At 36.5% G+C, this 22,126-nt stretch overlaps 1 protein-coding gene across 3 annotated transcripts in view; it reads left to right on the top strand.

The window, feature by feature from the left end:
• LOC126091995 (radial spoke head protein 9 homolog) overlaps nt 1–22,126 on the top strand; it is a 114,091-nt gene that overhangs the window by 72,825 nt on the left and 19,140 nt on the right. The gene's annotated exons all lie outside the window — the stretch shown is intronic.

Below are 22,126 nucleotides of genomic sequence, written 5' to 3'. Positions count from 1 at the left end.
AGCTATCATTCCCATGTGTCAATAAACAATTGTGATGAAATTTGGCGTGTGTGTAGAGGGGGGGGGGGGCAAAATAGTGAACTATGTTTTTTTTGTGCCAATTTCACTTTTAAGGGGTAAAACACACCCCAAAAGGTAACAGGCCTATTAGGTTTGGAGGGAATATCTTTGAAATGATGATATATAAAAAATGTTACTCATATAAAAATTGATATGCAAGTAATATTCTTAAAAACTGTGTAATCAAATTTTGTAATAATTTGAAATTTTGAAGAATACCCCACCACCATTAATTAATTTTGAAAACTTAAAACTTTTGTTACAGTATAAATTAAAGAAGGTTTCAAGCTATATACATCCATGTGTAATAAAGCTGCTTTCTGACATACCATTTTTGGAAAATAAGCTGCACACATAGTGCTGTCAGCGTATTTTCAATATACTTAATTAAAATATCTAAACATTCGTTATTAGTCTAGTTATTTATTTTACTTATATTTGTTGTATGTTTTAAATTGTTATTTTATGTTTTACTGTTTTTCAATTTGACATATATGTATTTTGTTAATTGAAAATAATAAGTAACTTATTAATGATATGGATATAATAGAGGGACACATTCCACGTGGGAAAAATATATCTAAAAACAAAGATGTATCTAAAAACAAAGATGATGTGACTTAGCAAACGAAAGCGCTGGCAGGTCGATAGACACACAAACAAAAACAAACATACACACAAAATTCAAGCTTTCGCAACCAACGGTTGCTTCATGTGTGTGTGCGGTTGGATGTGGGTGTGTGTGCGAGTGTATACCTGTCCTTTTTTCCCCTATGGTGGGTCTTTCCACTCCCGGGATTGGAATGACTCCTTACCCTCTCCCTTAAAACCCACATCCTTTCGTCTTTCCCTCTCCTTCCCTCTTTCCTGATGAAGCAACCGTTGGTTGCGAAAGCTTGAATTTTGTGTGTATGTTTGTGTTTGTTTGTGTGTCTATCGACCTGCCAGCGCTTTTGTTTGATAAGTAACTTATTATTATAATATAAAATCATTACAGCAATGATAATCTGTTAATAGATGTTTAAAACATAACAATTTCTTACACCATTCACATAAAATGAATGGATTTTCCTCACATAATATAGATGACAGAGAAAACAAAACAAAATCAGCAGGATTTCAAATTCTCACAGTGTAGCGCTTCGAGAATTTCCACATAAATTCTAGAACCACTTGTCCTTCTACCATCTTGAACACATGATATTTTAAATATAAGTGGGAGAGTGGAATCATATCTACTGCACCACCTGTTTCTGTGTGCAGGTTGGAAGTTTGTCATGAGAAGACTGTAAGCGTGGTGGTCGAATGATGCCGACAAGTATTTGCCCCTAGCGCCACAGAAGCCGTGGTGAAACAACAAGAAGTAATTATGTAGTATTCTTTGCTGTTTTAGTGACTGTGATTATTGTTAAAGGAATATGAACAATTGATTATAGACTTTTAAGTACTTCACATATTGGGCTCACTAGAGGCAAGACGGATTAATAAATTATGTGGTTGTTAAACCAACTTTATTGCAGATGTATTTTATCGAGTCTAATGCGAGACGATTCGGTTGACTTGTAAAAATTCGAATATTGATGTGAGAAATATTGAATTTGTTCTCTGTGGAAGTTGAAGTATATGATGACTGAATTAAAAGTATTCTTTGAGTACTAAATTATTTCAAAAGTAGTGAGTGAGTCTTATAAATTCCTGTTAACCAGTAGTATTCTTCGGAGAATAAGTTTTTGGTGATCGACGTAGCCGGAAATCAAGAGAAGAAGATCGGCTGTACGTACCAAGTAAGTCAACCTATGGGAGAGAGGTGTATTTTGCAATCCAACTTCACATCACTTTGGGTCATCTAAAGTGTTAGAACAGATGATCCTCTTAATATCCTGATTTGAATTAGGCATATTTCAGTACATTGTTAAGCCATGATAAAAAGAATTGATTATGTAGTAGTGACTGCAGCTTAATTACATTGTTTCTTAAATCTCGATTGGCATCAAAATCATTCAACAGAACTAGACCTGAAAATCTTCTCACTCACACAGTTCTTCCAACATCAATAGTCATATATGTACCACATCTTTACCTGTGTTGTCGAGGCTTTTGGGATCATCAGGTGAACAGTTTTCTTGTCCTTGGGTATGGTGGTCAAAACGGTTTTTTCACACTGACAACATGCCTTATCTTAACTGTAAAAGGAACTAACTGTGATTTAGACCAAGAATTTGATAACCTCTCTTTGAAGCCCCAAATTTTCTTGAGACAGCATCGAAATCTGGTAAATAAATATGTGACCAAGTGAAAATATGTTTGAAAATGTTTTCTTTCCTAGTGAGGATGAAAAATCTGTATTATTGTTAGGGCTGTCATTGTAAAAGAACCATATGGAACATTATACCAGAGGACAAGGATCTAGTGATCCCAAAGGGTTCAACAACACTTGTAAAGTCGTGAGGTGTAAATGGCGTTCAATGTTGGAAGAACTTTGTAAGCAGATTTTCAGACATAGTTCTATTGAATGATCTTGATGTCAATCTCTTCTCGAGAAACAATATAATTAAGCTGCAGTCACTACTACATAATCAGTTCTTTTCACCAAGGCTTACCAGCGTACTAAAACATGCCTGATGCAAATCAAGATATTCAGAGTGTCACCCACAACAATTTGGAATCCTGCTGAATTTTGTCTTATATTGTGTTCTCCATCATGTATATTATGTGAAGAAATTTTGTTCATTTTATGTGCATGATATAAGAAAGCATTTTGTTTTAAGCATTTATTTCATTGTTGGAATGATTTCAAATCATAATATTGAGTTACTTATTATTTTCAGTTAAGGAAGAAATCAAAAAAACTAACAGACAGCTTCACAAAATAACAAAGTGCTACCCAAATTCAACATTTGTCCAGCTAGATTTCAGAAAACAACACTTCATAAACAGTGGAGATCTCCTAAATAGAGCAGAACAACTGTATGTCTGTGCTCAGATTATGAAAACAATAAATAATCTCAATGATCAACACAAACTGCCTGGTATCCTCACCATAGCAGTAATTCAGCAAATGGAAATTTGCAAGGACACGTCTAAGATGAGAGAGATACCTAACATACCGGTACCAGTATCTGAAGGAGTGGTAGAATATGGGGTACCAGCAGAAATGTCAGAAACATCCAGCAGAGTTGAAGAGAAAACAATTTCTTCAGATGAGAAAGCCTACAAACCTAGTGTAAACTCATGTGCACCTGAAACCTTCAAGGATGAAGCTGTCAGCACATTCCACACATTTAATGCCTCATGCTCACTTGTAACTAGGACTGCAACCACACCAACAGCCAAGAACCATTCTACTAGATCCAGAAACTCATCAGCTGCTCTGCAGACATCTCAAAGGAAGAGCCTCAGAATAAGAAGAGAAATTCATAAAACATCTATGTATCACAAAAGTGAACTATACCAACCCAAAATCCTCTACAGTGCTCTCCCCAAAGAACTAAAAATAATACCAAAACTCCACATATTTAAAAGAGAATTAAAAAATGTGTTATTGAGCAATAGTTTTTACAGTATTGAAGAGTTTATGAATCATTGACAATGAAAGTGCAGTTAATATTTCCCTGACATAATAAATATGTGTAATTGCTCACATTTAAATACTTGCTGTTTCTATGAAAGTGTGAAACAGTGTTAATGTAAGAATGGAAATAATCTTTGATGTGAGACTCACTAGCTTTTTTTTTTTTTTTTTTTTTTTTTTTTTTTTTTTTTTTTTTTTTTTTTTTTGTACGTTGTTATCCTACTTGCATATTTTTATGTTAATGTTCATATAGTACTATTAAAATTGTAATGTCTAAGTGACAAGTAAATTCAATTACAAATTTTCATGTACATGTATTTTAAATTGTAATGTTTATTGACAAGTCCTATGTCATTTTCATGATGTACTACAAGGACGCTAATAAATTGAATTGAATTGAAACATATATGTCAAACGGAGAAAAGGTAAAACATAAAATAACAATTTAAAACATAAAACAAATATAAGTAAAATAAATAACAAGACTAATAATGAATGTTTAGACATTTTAATTAGGTTTATTGAATATAATCTGACAGATTATTTTCCAAAAATAATATTTCAGAAAGCAGCTTTATGACACACAGATGTATGTAGCTTGAAAGCTTCCTTACCTAATGTTTTAACAAAAGCTCTAATTTTCAAAATTAATGAATGGTGGTGGGGTATTTTGCAAAATTTCAAATTATTACAAAATTGATGTACACAATTTTCAATAATGTTAATTACATATCAACTGTTATATGAGAAACCTTTTTTATATGTACATACAAATGAGGTCTGCCACAATTATAGTACAAGAAGTTGTAAGACTTTATATGTAGAAAGGGTAAGGACAACACAAACCCAAAAGCATGTAAATTATTTTGGAATAAAACTTTACAATGCTCTGCCATTGTTCACGAAGGAAATAATAGATGAAGTAAAATTTAAGACTGAGCTTAAAAATTACCTTTTAAGCATAACTTTCTATGACATAGATGAGTACTTTGATTGTGTGTAAATTTATTGCCATAATTTTTAATTTATATGTCTAAATTTGTACTTTTAAAAGCGCCTTCAAAGTTATATTATTATGTTTGTAGTACTTATACTCATATGATAACTTTGTTGTGACAATTCCTACATACTGTAAATGATTTATGGAAAGATAATGAAATGAAATGAAATTGAAAAGGATATTCCCTCCAAACCTAATATGCCAAATTACCTTTCTGGGTGTGTTTTGCCTCTTAAAAGTGAACAATTTAGAATGTAAAAAATATGTATTGCATTATTTTGTTCCATCTACATATCTGCCACATTTCAAGATCATTTATTGACACTTGGGAATGTCCCTTGTGAGTGGCTTTTGAAATACCACAAGATGCATTCTTATGATTAAACAAAGAGAGTGCTCTGTTAGATAAGATAAGATACTTTTTTGTCACATAACATGTTTTTATACAATCATTTGATTGAGAACATTGGTGACTCATCAGTCTTTAACCTAAGTTGTTACAGTATTTTATATACTACAGGAAATACGTAATACATACATTGCTTATTATAATAAAAATACAACATTATATTTTAAATCTTTAATAATAATAAATGATTATGACAGTCAATATTAACTTATTTTTTAAAATTGGAACTGTGTATGTTGTGCAATTCATGACACTGCAGCTGGGAATGAGATCTTAACAGAAAGAGGTACAAGTCATATAATACTGCATTATCAGATCTATAGGTTATCTGAAAACTTCTATTTGTGTTCTGAAAAATTATGAGTTTAAATCAGTAATACTGGAATGAAGAAAAGTAATTTTGGTGATTAACTAGTCACTGTGGTGCTAAACTGATGTGATATTCTGACAGGTCAACTATTTGGTAACATTTTGTGAGGATTCAATTTTCTGGTTGATTGAGAGTAGTACTCAGAGTGGAGAAGTGGGACAATGATTTGGTACAACTTCCATCCCCTTAATTTTGATCTGAGTAGTAATTAAGTTATGTGATGATGACTCTATTCTTTTTTCATAAAGTAATGATTAGTAAATCTATACCACTGCACACCTTGACCTTTTGCTATTTTGCAAGTGGAAGAGAGACTCAAATCTTTCAAGTTTAACCAGTTTCAGACAGCTATGGCTTAGAGTAATGTTTTGTAGTGTAATGTGCACTTGATTTTAAATTTTTACTAGTCCACACCTTTCGTACTATAGTCAGTTTTAGTGCTAATTATTGTGATGTCATGAGGACAATTTAATGTATTTATTTAGGATGTAATGACCATAATTTGCTATTAGTGTTAAGCATTTTTTCTTAGACTTAAGTTAAAAATAAAAGTAAGTGTGCTGAACTTGTAAGGGGTGTCCCACGAGTATATGTCTAACATACGATGACAAGAAGATAGAAGAAGTGGACAGCATTAAATTCTTGGGATTACAGCTGAATTATAAATTCAACTGGGAGGAGCACACCACAGAACTGCTGAAGCATCTTAACAAATCTCTGTTTGCAATGCGAATTTTGTCAGACATAAGGGATATAAAAATGAAAAAGCTGGCATACTATCATTCCATAATGTCTTATGGGATTATTTTTTGGGGTAATTCATCAAGCCAAGCTAAAGTTTTCTGGGCACAAAAACGTGCAGTAAGTGTTATATGTGGTGTGAACTCAAGAACATCCTGCAGAAGCCTGTTTAGGGAACTAGGGATACTAACTACTGCTTCCCAATATATTTATTCCTTAATGAAATTTGTCATTAAAAATATATCACTTTTTCAAACCAACAGCTCAATTCATGGAATCAATACTAGAAATAAGAATAATCTTCACAAGAATTTAAAGTCACTTAGTCTTGTACAAAAAGGTGTGCATTATTCAGGAACACACATTTTCAATAACTTGCCAGCAGCCATAAAAAGCTTAACAACCAATGAAATTCAGTTTAAGAGAAGCCTAAAGGATTTATTGGTGGCCAAAGGCATTTGCCTTTACAAATGTCTGCTTGTGTCTGTGTATGTGCAGATAGATATGTGTGTGTGTGCTAGTGTATACCTGTCCTTTTTTCCCCCTAAGGTAAATCTTTCCGCTCCCGGGATTGGAATGACTCCTTACCCTCTCCCTTAAAACCCACATCCTTTCGTCTTTCCCTCTCCTTCCCTCTTTCCTGATGAAGCAACCGTTTGTTGCGAAAGCTTGAATTTTGTGTGTATGTTTGTGTTTGTTTGTGTGTCTATCAACCTGCCAGCGCTTTTGTTTGGTAAGTCTCATCATCTTTGTTTTTAGATATATTTTTCCTACGTGGAATGTTTCCCTCTATTATATTCATATCATTATTTTGAACCCAACAATTACGTTTATTATTGTCACTGCATTTCAAAATCTTTTCTGTCGTCTTATTTTCTCCTTCTGTTTTTGCCAGTAGTTTCACTTTGTATTCACCTTCTCCTTTTTACCGTAATCTACTATACAATTTTATCCCGCCGATATATACTCAATAATAAGCAATACGTAATAATACGTAACCTACTTCCAAACAATAACAAAAAAAAAAAAATATTTCCGCTTTCAACACTACCGCTGCTATAAAATCCACCGTTTCTAGTTCACAAACAGTTCCTTTCACCTATTAAACAACCATTTCGGCTAGTTCTAATAACTTTTGCTTTATTTCCATTTCTGTTTTTCTCACATCACCAATCATTTTTAGCCACTTCCTTCCGGTTTTAACGTCATTATTTCTTCGTCAGACAATTGTTAGCCTCATTTTCACAATCTGCCACCACAAAACCACTCCTTTTAATACATTTGCACGCAGTTTTTTCGAAATTTTCCCGAATTGCTCCACCCTTTAACGTGTTCTGGCGGCAGCACAACCACTTTGTGCACATTGTTGTCTACCAACCCAAGTTCACCACAGGATCAACAAGCCCAGCTATAACCAACACTTTTTCGCCTTTTTTCACACCAGATCTCCAGTTGCTTTCCAGTTCACCTTTATCTCTCCCCATATATTTTTATTTTTATTTTCATTTTCATTTCAGCTTCATGTTACACTTTCCACCTTCTAATACCATGTCACCCTCACACCATCCCCACAATGACCCCATTAAGTTTTATTTACATTCCCTCTGCAAACATGCCTTTGCCCTAGTCAGATTACACTCCCATATTTTATTTTCTCAAGCTTGTCTGACATTTGGCATTACCCCCCAAGGCCTCACACTTAAAGTTCCCATCTCTGGCTGTAACCCTTCTTTCCATCAGTCCCTATACCAGTTCCAAACTGAACAATCCATTGCCCTCACCCTCCTAATCCTTCACCTACACATCAACTCAGCCAATGAACACACCCGTCAACTCCTATCCTTAATAAAAGTCCTCAATCTTTCCTCTCCCACATCCACCCTGGCTGTTCAGAGCATCCTCCTACAGGCCAACCGCAAATTAGAACAGCAAGCCACCCTCCACCTTAAAAAACTATCCAATCTCCTGGTTTCCCACCTCCGGATAGGCAACTCACTCATCCTTCACAACCTTTCCAGCAAACCTCAACCTCCTCTCATTGCACACAGACCCAGTCTCTCCCATCTACTCAATCTCCCACTTCCAGCTCCACTCCCCCCAAAACCTCAAAATTACAATCAACACAATCTGGAACCACAACACCCTAATTCAGTAGTTAACCTTTCCTCCAAACCTCTCTCCCGATCTGAAACCACTGTTCTGTCCAAAGGCATCACCTTCAGCCCCACTCCCAGATTCAACCAAACAGCCCTTGTCAAAGATTTACGGTCCTACACCCGTACTCTCTGCTGGAAATGTCACTTTGCCACGAAGAAAAATGATCCTAATCCTACTCCTAATGATCCAACTCCCCAAGACACTATCCAAATTGAACCCTGCCTGGAACAGTTCTGTCCTCCGTCACAGCAGGACCCACCTCCTCTTCCTCAAAATCACTCTCTCCAAACTTTCCGGGAATTTCTGACTTCCAGCCTTGCCTCTCAGTCGTTCTTAAAAAACCTTAATCCTACTCCCAACATCACCACTGCTGAAGCCCAGGCTATCCGTGATCTGAAGGCTGACCGATCCATCGTCATTCTTCCGGCGGACGAGGGTCCACAACCGTGGTACTTGATCGTTGGGATTATGTGGCTGAGGGACTGCGTCAGCTTTCAGACAACACTACTTACAAAGTTTGCCAAGGTAATCCCATTCCTGATGTCCAGGCAGAGCTTCAAGGAATCCTCAGAACCTTAGGCCCCCTACAAAACCTTTCACCTGACTCCATCAACCTCCTGACCCCACCAACACCACGCACCCCTACCTTCTACCTTCTTCCTAAAATTCACAAACCCAATCATCCCGGCCGCCCCATTGTAGCTGGTTACCAAGCCCCCACAGAACGTATCTCTGCCTACGTAGATCAACACTTTCAACCCATTACATACAGTCTTCCATCCTTCCTCAAAGACACCAACCACTTTCTCGAACGCCTGGAATCCTTACCCAGTCTGTTACCCCTGGAAACCATCCTTGTAACCACTGATGCCACTTCCTTGTACACAAATATTCCGCACGTCCAGGGCCTCGCTGCAATGGAGCACTTCCTTTCACGCTGATCACCTGCCACCCTACCTAAAACCCCATTACCTTAGCCAGCTTCATCCTGACCCACAACTTCTTCACTTTTGAAGGCCAGACCTACCAACAATTAAAGGGAACAGCCATCGGTACCAGGATGTCCCCCTCGTACACCAACCTACTCATGGGTTGCTTAGAGGAAGCCTTCTTGGTTACCCAGGCCTGCAAACCCAAAGTTTCGTACAGATTTATTGATAACGTCTTCATGATCTGGACTCACAGTGAAGAAGAACTCCAGAATTTCCTCTCCAACCTCAACTCCTTTGGTTCCATCAGATTCACCTGGTCCTACTCTAAATCCCATGCCACTTTCCTTGACGTTGACCTCCATCTGTCCAATGGCCAGCTTCACACGTCCGTCCACATCAAACCCACCAACAAGCAACAGTACCTCAATTATGACAGCTGCCACCCATTCCACATCAAACGGTCCCTTCCCTACAGCCTAGGTCTTCGTGGCAAACGAGTCTGCTCCAGTCTGGAATCCCTGAACCATTACACCAACAACCTGAAAACAGCTTTCGCATCCCGCAACTACCCTCCCAACCTGGTAGAGAAGCAAATAACCAGAGCCACTTCCTCATCCCTTCAAACCCAGAACCTCCCACAGAAGAACCCCAAAAGTGCCCCACTTGTGACAGGATACTTTCCGGGACTGGATCAGACACTGAATGTGGCTCTCCAGCAGGGATACGACTTCCTCAAATCCTGCCCTGAAATGAGATCCATCCTTCATGAAATCCTCCCCACTCCACCAAGAGTGTCTTTCCGCTGTCCACCTAACCTTCATAACCTCTTAGTTCATCCCTATGAAATCCCCAAACCACCTTCCCTACCCTCTGGCTCCTACCCCTGTAACCGCCCCCGGTGTAAAACCTGTCCCATGCACCCTCCCACCACCACCTATTCCAGTCCTGTAACCCGGAAGGTGTACACGATCAAAGGCAGAGCCACGTGTGAAAGCACCCATGTGATTTACCAACTGACCTGCCTACACTGTGAAGCGTTCTATGTGGGAATGACCAGCAACAAACTGTCCATTCGCATGAATGGACACAGGCAGACTGTGTTTGTTGGTAATGAGGATCACCCTGTGGCTAAACATGCCTTGGTGCACGGCCAGCACATCTTGGCACAGTGTTACACCGTCCGGGTTATCTGGATACTTCCCACTAACACCAGTCTGTCAGAACTCCGGAGATGGGAACTTGCCCTTCAGCATATCCTCTCTTCTCGCTATCCGCCAGGCCTCAATCTCCGCTAATTTCTAATTTCAATCTGCCGCCGCTCATACCTCACCTGTCTTTCAACATCATCTTTGCCTCTGTACTTCCGTCCCGAGACCCAAACTCTTTGCCTTTACAAATGTCTGCTTGTGTCTGTGTATATGCGGATGGATATGTGTGTGTGTGCGAGTGTATACCTGTCCTTTTTTCCCCCTAAGGTAAGTCTTTCCGCTCCCGGGATTGGAATGACTCCTTACCCTCTCCCTTAAAACCCACATCCTTTCGTCCTTCCCTGTCCATCCTTCTTTCCTGATGAAGCAACCGTTTGTTGCGAAAGCTAGAATTTTGTGTGTATGATTGTGTTTGTTTGTGCGTCTATCGACCTGCCAGTGCTTTTGTTTGGTAAGTCTCATCATCTTTCTTTTTAGATATATTTTTTCCACGTGGAATGTTTCCCTGTATAAGATGATGAGACTTACCAAACAAAAGTGCTGGCAGGTCGATAGACACACAAACAAACACAAACATACACACAAAATTCAAGCTTTCGCAACAAATGGTTGCTTCATCAGGAAAGAGGGAAGGAGAGGGAAAGCGGAAAGGATGTGGGTTTTAAGGGAGAGGGTATGGAGTCATTCCAATCTCGGGAGTGGAAAGACTTACCTTAGGGGGAAAGAAAGACAGGTATACACTCACACACACACATATCCATCTGCACATACACAGACACAAGCAGTTAATTTTGTGCTTAGTTTTATGTATGTAATTGATTTTCTAATTTATTTTGACTATTACTAGTTATTCTCTTTTGTTATAAGGTGAAATAAGTAATTGTTTTGTAACTTAAATTCTGTTGTTGACTTTTAAACAAATATAAATTCTGTATTAATTGCAAACATTTGGAGGAACAACTAATAGTGTTCCTAAATGATCTATTTGGCTCTATTCGAAAACATGCTAGCATAAATAATTCCAAAGTAATTAACAGTTTTGTCAAAAGCATTTTTTGTGTAACAATATCTGTTAACCTCATCATTTAAACAAGTAACTTGGCCTAACTCTTGTAGAAGAAGAAACTCTAAAAAGGTTGCAATTTTTTGATGTATTCAGTTAATTTAATGAGTTAAGTTTTAATTGTAATTTCTGTAAATGAAATGTCAAACAATGTGTAATTTCAGTGCCTATTATTGTGCAGATATATAAAGGCCCGGTTTTTGGTCATGAGTCAGTCAGTCCACAGCCAAGTTTCAAACAAGAACGTGTTTGGGTTAGAACAACAACAATGCGTCAACTTAACTGTGAAATAAGTATTAAACCAACAGGCCATATGTTAAGGCAATGACAATGTCTGTTCAATTTATTTGGAAGACTATGAACTGTGTGGTTAGGGTTTTACTGCTTGTAGATGTTCAACAGTAAACTATTGTAGCGGTATGTGGATGTTTGCCTGCAACCTATTAATGAGGCTTATCAAAGTTAAACAATAGTATCTTTCACGTAAAAAAAAAAAAAAAAAAAAAAAAAAAAAAAAAAAAAAAAAAAAAAAAAAAAAAAAAAACTAGCTATGGAGTGCCCCAGGGTTCCGTGTTAGGCCCTCTGTTGTTCTTGGTGAACATGAATGATTTGCCAAACCATTTGACAGTTGCAGAAACGGTGATGTTCGCTGATGACACTAGCATTTTTATAAAAGGATACACTGAGGATAATCTACAGCAGAGTGTCTCTAGGACAATAAATGAGACAGGAAAATCATTTAGCAATAATGCTTTGATCATAAATAATGATGAAACGGTATTGATGAATTTCAGTAATATTAAAAATAAAGCTAGAAGAAGAGTAAAAGCTGAGTTAGGGAACTATGTTACTGCACAAGCTCCATATACAAAATTCATAGGTATATGGGTGAAAGAGCACTTGAAGTGGGAAAAGCATCTAGAAGTTTTGAGTAAAAAAGTAAGTAAACGCTGCTATGTACTAAGAATGCTTCGGGAATGTTGCAACACTGAATCAGTGCTATGTGCTTGTTATGCTTACATGAACAGTTTGCTTAGATATTGTGTGATCTTCTGGGGAAATACAGGTATGGCAAAACAAGCTTTCAAACTTCAAAAAAGGGCTATTAGAATAATGAAAGGGGTTCCCTGCAGAGTGTCATGCAGGGAAATATTTAAAGAATTTAAAATAATGGCTCTTCCTAGCTTATACATCTATGAATGTGTATGCTTTCTGAAAACTCACCAGGAATTTTCAACATTAAATAATCAGGTTCATAACCATGAAACAAGGAACAGGAATGATTTTCACAGAGACACCCACAAAGGAGCACTCTACCAAAAAAGTGTAAACTACCAGCTCAAAATACTTTTTAGTGCATTGCCATTTACAATAAAGAAAATTAAAGAATTTCATAAAATCATGGTAGATCGCAAACAATTTTTACTAACATATAGTTTTTATAATATTGAAGAATATCTGAATACGGAAAAGTAATATTATTTATATATATTGATATAATATATTTGCATTTATTATCCAAGTTTTTGAAACAAATTAAATATAAGAAACTATATTGTAATTGACTACATCTATACAGTGTATATTGTTAACGGATGAATAAAGAGACTGAATTGAATCGAATTGTTAACTGGCCACGTAACTGGCCACGGAGGATGTGAACAGTGAAAGTAAAGAACTGTGAAATGCAACTGTGCACCTGTCAGCTACATCATTTACAGTAGTCAGTGTTGAACTTCCATCCCCCATTTTTCAGCCAATATAACAATGCAGTATGTTGACACTGTGGACTATTAACTTCACTCCCCATTTTTCAGCCATTATCACAATGCATTTCATTGAAATAAAGCAGACAAATGTCACAACTCTTCTTGGGATGTATGTTCCATCAACTTTTAACAGTAAACCATGCTGTGATGCAGAACACCTCTCTTGCAGTGTCTGCTATTGGTGTTGGCTGTGCTACTGCATTCACAATTATGGTCACAGAAACATTTGTGCAGTGGATAATTATGTGCCATATTCATTTTGATAAACTGTGATTTGAAAGACAGGTTCGTTGTCACTAAATACTGAACTTTTGTTGATGAACTACTCTAACTGCTGTGTTGAGAGTGAGGACAAGAGACTGTAAAGTGGTGTTGTGTGCAAATGAACTAATAATAGATAACAAGAATGGACTGTGTAGATGAATTTCCACTGAATGTTGCTATTGTTTATAACGTTTTTTGTTGTCCTTCTTTTGGGTGAATTAGCAGGATACTTTGAGCTAAAACGGCTCTGAGCACTATGGGACTTAACATCTGAGGTCATCAGTCCTCTAGAACTTAGAACTACTTAAACCTAACTAACCTAAGGACATCACACACACCCATGCCCGAGGCAGGATTTGAACCTGCGACAGTAGCGGTCGCGCGGTTCCAGACTGAAGTGCCTAGAACCGCTCAGCCACACTGGCCGGCAGTTTGAGCTAGATTTACCAGTGGAATAATATGTAAAGATCTTTCAGTTGGTATAGATTGGTCATAATTCCAAATGAACGTATTTGATTTGAATAAATGTGAATTGGTGAAAAATTTAACACAAGGATATTATGTTCATCATTAAACTGCATGACTACCAACAAAAGCGATTTCAGATTATGATACTTTAGTTTTTCAAGTGCCACCAAGAAACTTCAATCTGAAACCAAATAAATGTTACAGACTGAGCATCTTGATTGATGACTGGAACACAACTCCTTGATGATGGTGGGATCATCTTCAATGGCAGACAGCCACTCAATACACTCATTGAAATAGCTTAGTCAATTCGGAACTGTGATATTCCACACACATTAATCGCTTGAGTGCTTGCAAGAAGTCCCATCATAGAATAACTGTATGACTACATCCTACAAGACAAATTTCAAAGAGCGCATTCTGCAATTGATAGTTATTCTTCTGATATATGATCCTGCTGTCTGAATGTACCTCCCATTTGTGACTTTCAGCACAGTTGTTTTCATAGCATGGTACATAGTTTTCCTAAACTGACAATGATAGGTGTCCGATATTATGGAAAAAGAAGCACCTGAGTCATTAGCGCCCACACCGGTTGGTCATCAATGAGATTTCCTGTCGTTTTGGTAACTGTTGTGCATTGAGCATTTTGATCTGTGATGGCCTCACCTTTGTAGATGGCCACTGCACTTAGTTTTCATGAATTCAGTGGCTAGGTGAATAGCTGGTTCATCTTAGGTGAGTGGTTGGTTCATATGTATGGTGACACATGTTGTGGAAGGACTTTGTCCTGTGTATGGCGATGAGCTTCAGCCAACAGGTTGACATAATCATCTGCAGTCAACTGTCATAAATAGGACTTGTGTGATGGTTGATGTCTTGTGCATAATAGTCACCAAACCCTCGTCTTTTTACTATGCAATAGCTCACAACATGTCTAGACTGCCCACAATGAAAACAGAGTGACTCGTTGTCTTATGTGCTCCAGCTGTCTGTCATTTTATAAGGGGCAGTCAAATGAAAACAAGACAGGTGGGAAATAGTAAGTAAACTGTTTATTATTTCAAAAGTAATCACTGCAACTGTTAATACATTTATCCCACTGTGAAACAAGATGGTCAGTGTCTTCATGGAAAAATTTTTGTAGTTGCCTATAAAATCATTATTATACCTAGAAGTGCACCTCTTCATGTGAAGGACGTTGATGGCCAAGAATGTCTTTCTTCAGGGTTTCTAAAATATGGAAATAACAAGGGGACATATGAGCACTGAATGGAAGATATGTATGGGCTTCCCAGTGAAACCTCTGCAGAATAGTCAAAACAAAAAAGGCAGCATGCGGGTGGGCATTATCCTGCAACATAATGATACCATCCGTGTTTGTTCCTAGATCTATCACATACATGTGACACAGTATCTCATGAGCTGCTACTTGATAAACACAAAACTTACGATATCGGAAGAGCAACAAAAAGTCTCTTGCAATAATACGTACAACATAGATATCAGGTCACACAAGTCACACACAAAATGGATGACATTATAAAGAAATACAGCTCCAATACAACTATAGAAAAGGGTGGTGTGCCAAAAGGGTCAATTTTGTGGCCTTTGTTGTCCATAATTTAGCTTAGTGATCTGCCCACAGAACACAACAACAAGGTACTGAACTATGAGATCACACAACAGTTGTTAACTGAGGACCCAACATGAATTATCTAGCCCAAAAATGTTCTTGTTTATTACTTGTATTGAAAAATTACTTCCTAAACAATTTATTTTGCTTAAACCTGAGTAAAACAAGTCTAATCGACTTTCAAATACACCACAAACTCGATGAAGTGCAATAGAATGTGTGACGTTCACCTGCCTTATTTCTTCATTGGTAGTCCTCGGTTTCAATATACTGCATTGTTACGCTGCCTGAAAAATGGAGGGGTGGGGGAGGGGGGGGGGGAGGGGAGGAAGTTCAACACTGACTACTGTAAATGATGTAGCCGACAGTTGCATAATTGCATTTCACAGTCCTTTACTTTCACATTCATAAGACCCCAATATTACACAATTATATGGCCAGTTCACCATTGATAAATGTTGATAAACATCATTAACAGGTTGGAGGCAACATCATCATACTGCTACAGTAAGTTGCTCTTGAACATCTATGAGCAGTAAAAACCTAACCACACAGTTCACAGTTCTTGCAGAATAATACAGCACATGTGACACTATTTTTCAAATAAATTAAACAGACATTGTCATTAATTGTTCTAACACATGGTCTATTTTTGTTAGACTTATTCCACTGTTAAGTTGATGCATAGTTGTTAATCTAACCAATACATGTTTCACATCTGAAAATCGGCCATGGTCAGACTGACTGTGTCCTTTATATATCCTCACAATAATAGGCACTGAAATTATACATTGTTCAATGTTTAAGTTACAGAAATTACAATTAAAACATAACTCATTCAACTAACTCAATACATCCAAAAATTCCTTCTTTTTAACAGTTCTTTCTACCACAAAGGTTAGGCCAAATAATTTGTTTGAATAATGAAATTAACAGATATAGTTATATAAACAATACTTTTGACAAACCTGATAATTATTTTGGAATTAATTAAGCGCTGGCTTTGCTAAGTTTTCACATAGAGCCAAATAAATACTTGAAGAAACCTAGTAGTTCTTCTTCCAAATGTTTATAATTAGGACAGAATTTATATTTGTTTATAAGTCAACAATAGAATCTTAAGTCACAAAACAATTACTGATTTCACCCAATAATAATCTGTAGCTAAAGATATTAACTAGGAATGGTCAAAATAAATAAGGAAATAAATTACAAACACAAAACTAAGCACAAAATTAGACCTGGTGCTATATTGCTGAAGACTGAGGGACAACCTTTCTCGTTTATAAAAATGCAGATTATACTCATGCATGTTAATTGTAATTAGGTAAAAATGAAAATAAAATGAATTTAAGGAGGCAGATGGCAAAACAAAAGAGGAAATAAAGAGATCCCAGCTAGCTTCGTTACATTACCTCCTGATTGGATTGATCAGATAGATATTGCAAATAGCTAATTGGGCAATGCAGTGACCACAAGTAACACCAGAAAGTGGGTTTAACATTCTACACACAAAAGAATATTGCCTAAGAAATCTCCTTATCAAAAATTACGGTACATATGTTTTTCATATTTCTACATATATGGACTTTCCATATGAAAATCCCTATACAAAATATTATCTATAATGTATTGTACAATGGCACAAAAATCCACAAATTATGTTTTTAATAAAATAGGCATCTTCATCATAAGTGATGCCCTTTTTTGGATAAACAAAGATTACATTCTAAGATACATATCACTTTCTAGTCCTCTCTTGCTTCAGAGAATAAATGATCAGGGGTTGCAAAAAGTTAAATTGCACTGTGCCTTGCAGTTCATTTTCAGACAGAAAATTTCACTTTTTCAATGTTTAGTATTTTGCACAAGCACTTTCACTCTTTTATTGAGCTTTAACACATTTTCTCACCCATTTGTCCACACCTTCAAAAGGTCCAAATGCTAATTAGTAAGGAAATGCACTACTATCAGTTCCACTGGAGGTGGCTCTCCTCCACCACAGTACATGAAAAAATTAGATAAAATACCCTACTTTAGTACACTCACTTTTACTTCTAAGTATAAGGAAAAAATGTTTCACACTAATGGCAAATAATAGTCATAACTTCATAAATAAATACGTTACACAGTTCTCATAACATCACAATACTCAACACTAATATTGACTATAGTATGAAAGGTGGGGACTAGTCTCAAACTGTTTAAACTTGAAAGATTTGGGTTTTCTTTTCCATTTGCAAAATCACTAAAATGCCAAATCCTGGTTTGAAATTCACCCCATTTATGGACTCATATCAGCTTAATGTCCAAAATATGTACATTACCTCTAGCAAATGGTCAAGGTGAGCAGCAACATAGATTTACTGATCATTACATTTTGAGAAAAAGAATAGACTCAGCATCACATAACTTACTACTCAAATCAAAATTAAGGGATATAAGTTGTACCAAATCATTGCCCTATTTCTCCACTCAGTCTGAGTACTATCTCATTCAGCCACAAAATTAAATCCTCACAAAATAACAAAATGGTACCAAATAGTTAACCTGTCAGAATATTCGCATCACTGTAGCACCATAGTCAGCAAAATTACTTTTCTTCATTCCAGTATTACCACTTTAAACTCATAATTTTTCAGAACACTAACAGAAGTTTTCAGATAACTTATAGATCTGATAATGCAGCATTATAAGACTTGTACCTCACTAAAATATTGCCCTTCTGTTAAGCTCTCATTCCCAGCTGCACTGTCATGAATTGCACAACATACACATTACCCAATGTTGGCTAGGTCAAGAATATATCATCGATATAGCTACACCAAATTTGGTTGTATACAGTCATCTTCTTCATTATTCAAACATGCCTGTCACCTCCATTACTTCACTTACACTTGTTACCTCGTTAGCTAGTAGAGTGCATTCTCAAAAAATACCCCTACTGCAGAGACAGGCTCCCTAACCATTAAGACCCTACCATTAGTCATTATTTTATTATTTCGTTATTGCTTCATTATCCAATAAATAAACACCTGCTCTGCTTATCCAGTGCAAAACTGATTCTACTGAAAAACACTCCACAGTAACAGATCCTTATGCTAAGGCAAACTTAATTCTCATTACCGATCAGACAAAATTACCACTTAGAAAAACTATTATTTCACTGTATTCCATCAAATTGCTTGAGATTTTAGCCTGAAGGGCAATTACATACAAATCTTGCTTATTCTTTCCACACACATTACTCCAGGCAACTACATTTAAAGTTTTATTTCCTTAATGTTAGAACAGGCTGTACCATGACACACTTCTATAGATAGTTATCTCCATATACTGACTGAACTGAGCACAGATCCTTCCATTACACCACAGTTAATATTAAGATCTAGTATTCAATATGGTTTTTACTGCACATTGCCTCTGCTGCTGCACCAAATTATACTAATTTCGCATATGAGCTGATTATTTCAGATATTAATTATAGTTTTCAGATAATCTGCACCTTTTCCTCCACTTATGCTGACACCTTTTATTTTCTGCTAACTGTACCTCTCTGTCTGACAGAAATTCTTTAACATTGACACCAGTTTACTTTAACCACATTTCATAAAACCAGAATAAACACAGTATCACATAGATTTTTACCAAATGTGACTGCTGGTTTTTTATTTTTATTTATTTATTTTTTATTGCCTTTTCTTCCATCCTCTTATGAATCCATTACTTATCACTAACACAAGATAATATATATAAATAACACTGGAGAAACGTTTTCGAAAATATTCCTGTACTTAAGTATTCTGCTGTACAAAATCACATGGAAGTCAAAGACAGAATGTTTCTGATTCACTTATAAACTAATGATAGGATAGAAGAAGAGTTAGACTACCTCAGGAAACACAAAAAATTAGAAAGACAGCTGGGGTAAGCATTATCGCTATTATAATTGAATCCAACATACGATGTTGAAACCCCTACTTGCTATCTAGTTCAAAAGGTTTGATCCAGAGTTACCATCTTCTTCTCCTTTTCTTTTTCTTGAATTCCTTCTACTATTTCTGCACCCATCCTGGCTATCCTCCACCCAGTCATTCCTTGAATTTCTACTAGAATTAGTTCTGTTCATCCTATTTATCTAAAACTCTCTCCCTGATTGATTATTACCATCAAAATTCCTCCTACGATTTTCCACTGATGGCTTCACCCTCTCCACTTTATCAACATAATTCAAATAATGAGTAATATTACTCCTAGGGGCAGGTACAAGTGATTCTCTTTAACTTTCTGAGGTAACTTAGTTTCTAAACCCATAATTATTGATTCACTACCTAGCTCTTTGACCAAATATTTCAGTTTGCTTCTCAAAAACTGGCAGAAACCTTCCACAGTACCTTTCCTAGAGTCAGATCTCTCTCCTCCCCAATATTCACTCAAAATTTCTCTGCTGTTTCTCTTTGGACCAATATTCATCTAAAAATGCTTTGTTAAAGCTATGCCATGAAGTACAACTATCAGCTACCTGAGCTACTGATCCATAAGCATCCCCTTTCAAAAAACCTCTTGCAAATGACATTTTCTCTTTGTCATTCCATGTTTCATGCAAATCATTAAATTCCCCATTGAAATCGAGTAGATGCACTTCTCCATATGGTTAAAAATTATTATATTTCTTACAACTAACAAATGAAGGACTGTTTGGGACACTGAACACTCTATGCTTTAGATTTTGTACCTCTTTCACCTTTTTCTCCATTTCAGCCAATTTTGAATCTACATTTTTATTTACTTTTACCAGTTTTCCTTTTACCATTACTGCACACTTGGTTTTTACCTCCATTTCTAAATCATTTTAGATCTGATAGTTTGGTTCTCAAGTTTAACCCTATTTTACGCACAAAATTTTCAGCTGCTTTGACTTCATTGTTACAATGTTTCTCGGACGCCTCCACTGTCCTACTATAGTCATCAAAAAGTTTCTGTCTCTCTTCTACACATTTACTACTCATTAATGTAAATTTTTCATTAGTATTCTGTACTACTTTCTTTACTTTTTGATCATAATCTTTCATTACTGCCTCAACCTTCTTATTTAACTCTGAAAGATTAAGGCCGACTACCTTAATTTCCTTTTTAATTTCTTTCTTCAGTCCATCCTTTAAGCTGGCCATGTCAGTTTTAATGCTACCAATTTTATTTTCCACCCTACTGATGTCATTTTTCATACCATTTTCCACCCTACTAATGTCTTCTTTTGTACTCATACTAATCAAACTACTCATAATTTGCCTTAATATCACTTCCAGTTTTCTGTCTGTCATAAACTTGTGCCTTGGCTGACTTTTGCTACTAGATTCTTCCTTCTTAGCCTTAACAATTTCATCCAATTCAGTACTGTTTTTGACCATTTCGCTCATATCACCATACAATATAGATGACGTTTTTATCATCTCATCTACAATATGACTTTCATTCCCTTCATTCAAAGTTACAATCATGTCTGATTTATAGCCACTGTTCCCTACCGAATCAGTCCCCGTTAAGTCTTTCTGTTCATTTAAAAACTTAACCTCCACAGCTTTTTTATCAATCACATCACTTCCCTGTTGTCCATTCTCTGCCATCACACTGTCTTGTTTGTTAAGACCACTCATTATGTATCACTTAATATAAAATGGCTTTTCCTATGAATTACCTAATTTTATTCACTCGTCTCCTGCTGCTGCTGTGGTTACTCCCATTCACCGAAAACCTGCTTCTTTACATCATGTAAGTTGAGGCCAGCTGGCATGCTGATTGGCTGCTGAAGCTTCTTTTCATAACAGCTGCTCCGATGAGCTTGATTCCAGATTTGCTGCTGCGTCCAACATTTCTAATGGCTGTCTCCATAACATCAGCCAATGATCTTCTATTGTTATGCTGTGTTGTTGATGCTTCCTATTGTATTACTTGTTCACACATGATCAAACTTTTGGAATACTGTAATTACTTTACACTGGCAATTAGTCTTTCACTGTCCTCAATATTACTGGTGCCACACTTACTTTAAAGTCAGCCACTCCATTCTAACTGCACTGTTCACTGTTCAATGCTTGCAAGTCCTTGTTTATTGTGTCCAAATACAATAGTTCCCACCTGAAAGGGCACCATATGTGATGATCGCCTGCTTTATTTCTTTGTTAATAGCCCGTAGTATTGATGTACTGCATTGTTATGCTGGCTGAAAAATGGGGGGGGGGGGGGGGGGGTGCAAGTTCAACACTGACTACACTGACTACTGTAAATGATGTAGCCGACAGTTGCAAAATTGCATTTCACAGTTCTTTACTTTCACATTCATAAGCCCCTATATTACACAATTATATGGCCACTTCACTATTGGTAAATGTTGATAAGATTCATTAATAGGTTGCAGGCAACATCAGCATACTGCTACACTAGCTTGCCGTTGAACATCTATTAGCAGTAAAAATCTAAC

The sequence above is a fragment of the Schistocerca cancellata genome, chromosome 7, assembly GCF_023864275.1.
Source record: "Schistocerca cancellata isolate TAMUIC-IGC-003103 chromosome 7, iqSchCanc2.1, whole genome shotgun sequence".
NCBI lineage: Eukaryota > Metazoa > Arthropoda > Insecta > Orthoptera > Acrididae > Schistocerca > Schistocerca cancellata.
The sequence above is the reverse complement of the archived record's forward strand: the minus strand, read 5'-3'. Positions and strand labels throughout refer to the sequence as shown.